Consider the following 9,557-nt stretch of genomic DNA (forward strand, 5'->3'; position numbering starts at 1 on the left):
TATAATAGTGATATTTTAGCCCAAAACCAGCTATTGAGCTGGATTTGGGATTTGGGATTTGGCCAAAATGTAGGCAAAATCTATGACCAAACCTGTGTTTGCCAAATAAAACCCAAGTTTAATTTGGCAAAATCTATGGCCAAACGGGTCCTAAGCATCGTCTCCTATTTGCATGAGGCTAAGCACTGCCTCCTTAACTGCATAAGGCTAAGCATTGACTTTCTTTGCATGAGACTAAGCATTGTATCCTATTTGCATGAGGCTAGGCCCTGCCTCCTTAATTGCATAAGGCTAAGCACTGCCTTTCCTGCATGAAGGTAAGCATCGCTTCCCTTACTTGCATGAGACTAAGAATTGTCTGCTCTTCCTGCATGAGGCTAAGCATTGCCTCCCTAATTACACAAGGCTAAGCACTGTGTTTTCCCCGTGATTAAATGCTATCTCTATTACGCCATCTAAGACCTAGCATTATCCTCTACTCATCCAGGGCTAAGAATTGCCCTCATCTTACCCAAGATTAAGCCTTGTCTTGTCTCATCTTCGCATACGACCAAACATCATATTTGGCATTTCATGGGCTGAAATATCGCCATTTTGTCCAAAGGAGTCATGGTCTGAAGGCATCATCCTCATAGCCAGAAGACACCATTCCATGGCCCGAGGATCTCTTAAAAGTAAACATCATTATTCAAAGGCATTATGGTTTGGAGGCACCATTCTCATGGCCCGAGGACATCATTTCATGGCCTGCGAATCCCTTATCACATGATTCATGGCCCAGGATGTCATGGTCTAAGAACACCATCCTCACCGTCAAAAGACAACCCTCAGGTTCCGAAGGAAATCTGCATCATGTTTAAATTCTCGCAATAATCCATATATACTTGCATGCACCGTGTTTTAAGTTTTGCAGGTAATCCGGGAAGTAACCGTTCTCCTAACAGGAGCAGTCTTCTCTTCGGTTTCCATTCAATGTTCACATCCTGCAATTATTTCAAACATAATCGACCATCATAAATTACTCGACTTTTACTCTATGACCATTTAGATATTTGCACAGTGATACATCCATAACGTTTCAAATCGCATTCATGACTTCGCATAAATTCATCTGATACTATCCTACTCAGAGGAACCCTTTCTGAAACATATGACTATTCTTATGACAAATCCATCGGTTTCGTTGACCGTTGGATCCAGAACTACACAAGACCTAATTCCCGTAACATCAGGGATATGTAGGTAACTCAGGAACCAGGGTTCGGCCCCCAATTTTGCCAAATCACATCATCCCTCATTTAATTCGGCCAAAATTGGTCATCATTTGCTTTACCCAACAACTCTTTCATCATTCCTAGGTAAAGAGGGGCAGCTGTTCATACCCAATTTTGCCCTCATATTTTCTCAAAAAAAAAACCATTTATATATATATATATATATATATATATATATATATATATATATATATATATATATATATATATATATATATATATATATATATATATATATTTTTCAAAACACATTTTTACATCATTATTTAGTTTACAAATCTATTCAACTCATTTTTCTATAATGTTCTATAATTTTAGAGCTTTAAAATTGATATTTCTGTATTTAAATTGCTTGAATATTTATTAATTACTCCTTCAAATTATTTTATGATGACTTCACTACTTAAAGTTAATATGTTTGCACCTATAATACATGTTTAAAATATTTTACTTTATTTTATGTAATTACATTAATATGTTTAAGCTATTTTGCACAATTTTGCAGTAATAACCTATATCTGTACATAAATGCTCTTTATTTATATTAGTTGTGTCAAAATAGCATTTTATATTTTTATAATACAAAGTTAATATTTTTAATCATTTTAGTGTATAAATAATATTTTTATTTATTTATCAAGCATTTTTTATAAATTGGTTTGATAAATTATGGGTATTTAAATAATAGCCCAATGTTTAACCAATATTTGGACCAGAATTAGCCCAATTACCCCAAGCCCAAAACCAAACCACCTTTTTAAAAATAACCCGGCCGGTAACCCGTTTAAATGACCCGTCCAACCCTATTCTTTCATCTTGGCCGTTGATCTCAAATGATCAACGACCCTTAATAAACTAACCCCTTCTCTTAAACCCGGCACCCTAATCCTAGAGACCCATTTTCTCTACCCAGCCGCCCTCAAACGCTCCTTCTCCCACCAGAAAACCCTAATCGCTGCCTTCTCCCAATCTTTCCCTAATCCCATCGATAATGGGATTCTCCCAAGATTCACTTACCATACTAGTGTTTCTCCGCTACTGGGTGTTTCTCCATGGTATTACTTAGTACTTGCCTAAACATGGCAAGTACCATATTTCCGATTCTGCCCATTCACTTCAACCGTTTGAATCTGGACAATATCTAGTCCGTATAAATCAAGACCATGGCTATATGGGTCCGATTAGCTAGGATTTTCAGCCAATCTTTGATTTTTGTCAACAAGGGTTTACCTATTTTTTTCCTAATCTAATTTTTATTGATTCTGCATGTTAATACTTCCTTATTTATGTTTGATTTTACAGTTTTCCTTGTTTACTTGTTCGATTTCTGTCACTATATAAACCCCTCCCCATTCCCCTTTGAAAAGGGACCTAATCGATATAGAGTCACTAAAATTTGAAGTTTTGCTCTATTAATTCCTTCATTATCTTATTCTATGTTTTTTGTTGGCTGGCTGAAAGCCAAGGCCACCGAGAGTCTACTGTTTGAACTTTCTCTTAGTGCTAGCATTGCTCGGGGTTCTTTCGAACCTCTTGGGAACTTTGACGCATCGAGGTTTCTGGGTTTTTGTTGATATTTTGTTCTTTATTTTTGTCCGTTAACTGCTAAGCCACTTGACTTTTGCAATTTCATCCCTATGTGTATTTGATTTACATGTCTTCTCACCTATGAAATCCATGGCAAAATATGTTTTCTAGATTACTTTTGTGCACGATTCTGTCAATTCTACTTTGTTCTAAGTCTCTTTAGCATTTAACTTCCTCATAATGCTGCTAGTTCTGAGATTTCCTAAGTCTAACTTGGATAATCTGACCCTCTTAAGTTCGTTTAGCCAGTGTATTGGTGCCTGAATGTTCCCTCCTTCTGGATTCTCATACTGCTCTGAATCTCTGTAATATTTTTCTTGCATGTGCAATGTCTTTCAATTTGTATTAAGACCATTCTCTATGATCTTGCTTTTGTGCTAATATGTTCCCCAACATGTGTGTGGTTTATCTGATATCCTGTTCTTTTAGTGATTATTTGGCTTGTCATAATGTGCATCCCCCATCATGTCTAAATACTAATTAGCATGACACTATGATGTATGTTTAGCATAATCTCTTAGGTTTTAACTTGTTTGTATTGTGCATCTGTGACTGCAAACTTGTTTCTCCCCTGACCCTTCCCACATGTGGTTTTGTCATAATGTGTGCTCCCTATCATGTCTCAATGTAGTCCTGTTTCCTGATGAGAGTTAATATGTCTATCTTATGATACTAGGATGCATACTTAGCTTAATTTGGACTTTTTAGGTCTCAACTGGTTTAGTATCATGCATCTGTACATGATAATCTCTTTATACCCATGCAAACCTATTTCTTCCTCAACTCTTTCAAAATGTGGTTGTCTATGTGATACTTTGCTATGTATGGAAATCCTGCTGAACCTACTGGACTTCTTGATGAGTTGCTCTGTATGCTCAACTTGGCTATGTCTACTTTAGGTTATAAGTGTACCCCCAGTTCTGTCACTCAACCATTGTCCATTCTCCTCATTTGCTACTTATGCTATTCTGAACTTCTTATTCTTAGCCGGCTGAAAGCCAAGGCTACCTAGGCTTTACTGCTGACCTCCTAGTGTAAGCACTGCTAAGGGTCCATTTGAGGCCCTTGTGAACTTTGACACACTAGGATTTGTGTCCTTAGTCATTCCCTGAAACTTAAACTACCCTCATTCAACCCCTTTCTTCCTATTATCTGTTGTACATCTAAGTCGTTTGGTTTAAATGATGCAATGCTTGGCAATATGGTTATATGAATTGACTTTGGGCTCCTCTATGGATTTTGGGGTTGTGTTGATGAATATGGCTCCTTGTTAGAAGTCTGGGTATGCTATGTGAGAATTGCTAAAGGCCTAGACAGTGCTGGGTATTTCATTTGGGCCTGCTGTGGGCCTATTGTCATTATTTGTATAACATTTGTATCTTACTCATTAATGGGCATGTAATAACTTTGTATAAATAGTAGGGGTGTTAGTGAAGTGGGGAATGGGTAGATTTCTAATATTTGCATACCAAATGGGGAGATAATATGCCAATAGGACTCAATGATTTACTTGTTATATATATGCTATTCCATCACTATGTGCACTATAGAAATCATGCCATTAGGGGAAACACACACACACACACACGGTCTGCTAGCAAACATGAATTCAAAGTGCTGCAATTATGCTTACTGCTATGTGCTACTAAAATCAACCTATAGGAATAAATGTCATTGATTTCAATTCATTTCAGCATATTCATTAGAAATCATGCCTATAGGATTTTGATCACCTCATTTGCTATTATCTCATACTGTTCACTAGAAACCATGCCTATAGGATTTTAATCATCTCATTCATTACTGCATCGCACTGTTCACCTAGAAAACATGTCTATAGGGTTGAGTGTAATGATAAAATCAGCTCCAAGTGATAAACATTAGAGATCCTGTCTATATGACAACACTATTTCGTCTTAATAAGAGTCAATGTTGCACCTCTCAATATGGTTTATTATGCACTTCTGGATCTCCCCAATGGTCCTTTCATTATTCCTTACTGCACGGGTCACCTAGACACAGCAGGCTTAATAACCAAAAATCTACAATTTCATTAATCAACATGCAAATCGTATAATCCTGTCTATGAGCAGCGCCTAGCCTTTGAAACCTCTTGTATGTTTTAGTGCATAGTCACGTAGAAATCATGTCTATAGGGATTTTAGTTTCTTAATTTTAAATTGCTTAACATGAAGTTTGTTTTGCGTGCATTTTTTGCTTAAGTGTGGAGGCGAAACTGAGCCCTATTTGAAGTCCAATATGTGTTTTGTTTTTCACCTAGTTTTGAATTTTTTAAGAGCCTATATAAGGTCTAGAACTACCTAAATAGAGGTCCAAAGCCTCCTGGACCATAGGTATGGGACGGGCAGTGCACGCATAGGGCACGACTTGGAACTGAATTAGAGCGCTCTTAGGTAAACAATTTTAACATAGTAATCAGGTAGCAGGAGATGATAGTCTGTGCCCACTGGATAATATGAGTAACACCCTATCTCAAGGGAGTTACGAAATATTATTAATGCTGCACGGGGTGATCCTTTAGGCTAAAAAACTTAGGACCCCCTATTCTTTCTTTTCTATTAGAATGGAAAAATAGTTGCACCTCCCCATTCAAGATCTCCTTGTAATAAAATCCCTAGATTTTGTACTCTTTATGCTTACTTGATCACATAGACTAATACATATAATTTAAGTTCGGCTGGGACACACAGTTGTGGACCTCGAGGAGTGCCTAACACCTTCTCTTTGAGGTAACTTGAGCCCTTACCCGATCATTGGTGGCGTTGACTAGTTAAAATAGAGTTATATGCAAATAGGTGCCCTAACGCACCTTAAAAATCGTTAGGTGGCGACTCTCCTCTTTTAATACCTCCTTAAAAGAGTTGTCAAATGTCGAATCCCGATTTAGCCGCCCTTATCCCTCCTATAGCCACCCTTATCGCTCCTATATTAGCCTCCCTTATAGCTCCGTTAAATAGCCTCCCTTATCACTCTGCCTAGACAATATCCCAATATATATAATAATAGTGAAATACCACCCTTATGCCCGCATAATGTCAACAATGGAATGCCACCCTTATACGCCGCATAACAGTAACCCAAATCACACAATAATTCACACAGAATATTATGACAACAGCACAACATCATCAACTCGTATTTACAAATTGCCCGTAGGCCACAACCATTCCAAGGGTACAATAAAGTCAATTAATTTCACAACATATAGTCCCCCACTCAACACAATTTATATAAAATCTAAAAAACAACCACAAGGATGGGAAAATAACTCATCACAAGACAACGCCTTATTTAATCCAACTATTTGATAAATATATAAACGCCTCAATTTAAACTTATTTAATTATTTATTTGTAGATGAAAAATCCATAATGTGATTATTTTCAAGAAATATCAAATCAACAACACACGGAATTCACATAAAAATCCAAGTGACAATAACACCAAATTAACATATAAAATACAAATTCGACAAAAAAGGAACGAGGCATGACAAATCAGGGATTTACTAAGTTCCAACAATTTTTCAATTTAATACATAAGGGCGTCTACGAATTTCAACCGATATAATTTGCACATATAAACCAAATACGTACTCGTCACCTCGCGTACATAGTTTTCAGTTACACAATTTCCACATTAGACTCAATGCCTAAGGGGTAATTCCCCCACTCAAGGTTAGGCAAGATACTTACCTCGACGAAACTAAACTGATACTTCAAATGATCTTCGTGAGTGAAACCACCTCCGGACTGTTCAAATCTGAAATTCACCCCTTAATAATACTACGATGGTCCACTACACTAAACAACTTTCAATCTACAACAATGCAATACAATTGCACCAATATTAGCATGATTTCTATTCTTTAAGTCATTTAGACATTTTATCAAACATCTAATGTGCATAGTTTTCAACAACCTCCTTCAATGGAATTTCTTCACCTAACAATCACCTTCCACAGAAATGATTGGCCTCATAATCGTCTCTAGGTCATCCATTACTTTCCTTAGCACATGCATGCCCAACAATTCACTCCCAACCTACAAATCTTATCAATTAATTCATTTTACAATCTCAACAATACCAACACACCTAGGTTGGGCACTTATTGCTTCCAATCACCATCCCATAAGTCCTAACACATATTTTATACATAAATAATCACCATGAATTAGTTAGAGAATGGTAGACTTACCTCTTGTAGAACAAATCTTGAAAGACAACTTTTGGGGTATTCTGGAGATTTTGAAGAAATCCTATGGAATCCAATACAAAACCTTGTTGTAACTAGTGATTTAGAAGTGATATCATCATAAAAAGACACTTAAAACTCACCTTAGGTAGTATGAGAACTCTTGGATGACTTGAGGATGAAAGGTGAGGTTTAATCTCTAAAGAATGAGGCTATTTCTCTCTCCCCGTCCCTTTTATTTTAATTTCACACCTTTGTCGTCCCGGTCCGCGCCCAGCGCCCACCAAAACGCCGCAAAAATTTTGCTTCTGACTTTGGCGTTTTGATTTGCGCCATCGCTCTCCTGGGCGCCTAAAATGCAGCCCATTTTTCTGATAGGATAGTCTTCGGTAAAACGCCTATAACTATTTATAGCTGCATTGTGGCCCATAGCCTGAATGTTCTGATGAAATCTACCCCTCCCAATTCTGGGACAATATCTCATGATGTGCCTAGTATCACCACACTCATAACAACCCCTCCGAGGTCACGGCTGCTCGTATTGAGTATATGCCAGATAATTGGAATAACCACTATAAGAATTTCGTGTTGGTAGTGTACTATAAGATCTTACTGGAGCACCCCGAGTAATCTGATGTGCAGACTGAGCTGGCAGACTGCTCGAGTCTCCGCCATAATGGGTCATAGCTGAAGAGTAAAATCCACTGAATCCTCTAGAGCTTCGAGACCTTTTTCCCTCCTTAGACTCCCTTTCCTCACCTAGAACACCCTCAATCCTCCTCGCAATCTCCACTACTTGTTGAAATGGAGTATCAGTTTGCAACTCTCGAGCCATGCATATTTTAAGATCATAATCGAGCCCCTCAATGAATCTACGGACTCGCTCTCTGACTGTAGGAACCAAGATAGGTGCGTGAAGGGCTAACTCACTAAACCTGATAGCATATTCTAACATTGCCATGGTGCCCTGACGTAACTATTCAAACTCTATACGCCACGGATCTTGAAGAGTCTGGGGAACAAACTCTTTCAAAAATATTTCCGAAAATTGAGCCCAAGTTGGTGGCATTGCATCAGCTGGTCTACCTTCTTCATAAACTTGCCACCACTGATACGCTACTCCTGACAACTGAATTGTGGTAAAGGTAACTCCGCTCACTTACACAATACCCATGGTGCAGAGAATACAGTGACACTTTTCTAGAAATCCCTGAGCATCCTTAGTAGATGTGCCACTAAAAGTAGGTGGACTATACCTCTTAAACCTCTCAAGTCTCTTTTGTTCTTCTTCTGATGCCTCTGGCCTGACCTCAGGCTGAACCGGAATAATAGGTTGTACCCGTACTACACCCGGAACCTGACCAATGTGAACTCACTACTCTGGAGTGCGGGTGGTAGGATTCTGAGTTACTTTCCAAATCTGTGAAATATTTGGTGCAACAGAGATCAATCCCACCTGAGTTAATGTACCAAACATATTCAAGAACCGTGTTAAAGTCTCCTGAAGCCCGGGGGCAACAACAGGTGCTTCTGGTACCTGTCCCCTAACTGGAGCTACTGGCGGCTCCTCAACTACTGTTCTAACAGGTGCTCTAGTCGCGGTACGTGTGCCCTTCTTCGGCCTCTACCTCTTGCGGCCTGAGCAGTATACGCGGGTGTCTGCTCAACTGACCTGGTATCACGTGTCCTCACCATTTGTAAGGGAATAGAGATACAAAGGCTCAAATTCCAAGATCAACAAATTCCGCACTACAAGAATGGAAGAAGTTAAAATTTCCTAACAGATCTGTAGCCTCTCGAAGATAAGTATAGACGTCTCCGTACCGGTCCGTAAGACTCTACTTGACTCGTTCGTGACTCGTAGAACCTATGAACCTAGGGATCTGATACCAACTTGTCACGACCCAAAATCCCACCACATGCGTTTTGATGGCACTTAGTCTCTAATACTAGGTAAGCCGATTATAATAACAATTCAAGCCATTTTGTTTTTACATATAATGTAATACAAGTGTCAAAATCAAAAGCGAAAACAAATAATAACAACCTCCCAAGACTGGTAATACTGAGTCACGAACTCTAACTGAATACATGCAATGATCTCAAGGATCGAATATACAATACTGCTTGAATAAGAGTTGACAGTACAAAAAAATGGAAAGACTCCAAAGGGCTGCGATGACCAAGCAGCTCTACCTTGAATCCTTGCGATCAACACACTAACTCTGCCCGACTTTGGTATCTCCAATACCTGGCACTGCTAAAAAATGTGCAGAAGTGTAGTATGAGTACACCATAATCGGTACCCAATAAGTGTCAAGACTAACCTCTGTGGAGTAGTGACGAGGTACAGTCAAGACACTCACTAGTCAAATAACCTGTGCAAAATAGTAGTATATAATAGTACTGGAAAAATAACTAGCAGTGATAGCAACAAAAATCAACCAGTGATATAAATAGCAAGGCAACAAGAACACCAT

Source organism: Nicotiana tabacum, chromosome 14, assembly GCF_000715075.1.
Source record: "Nicotiana tabacum cultivar K326 chromosome 14, ASM71507v2, whole genome shotgun sequence".
In the NCBI taxonomy this organism is placed as follows: domain Eukaryota; kingdom Viridiplantae; phylum Streptophyta; class Magnoliopsida; order Solanales; family Solanaceae; genus Nicotiana; species Nicotiana tabacum.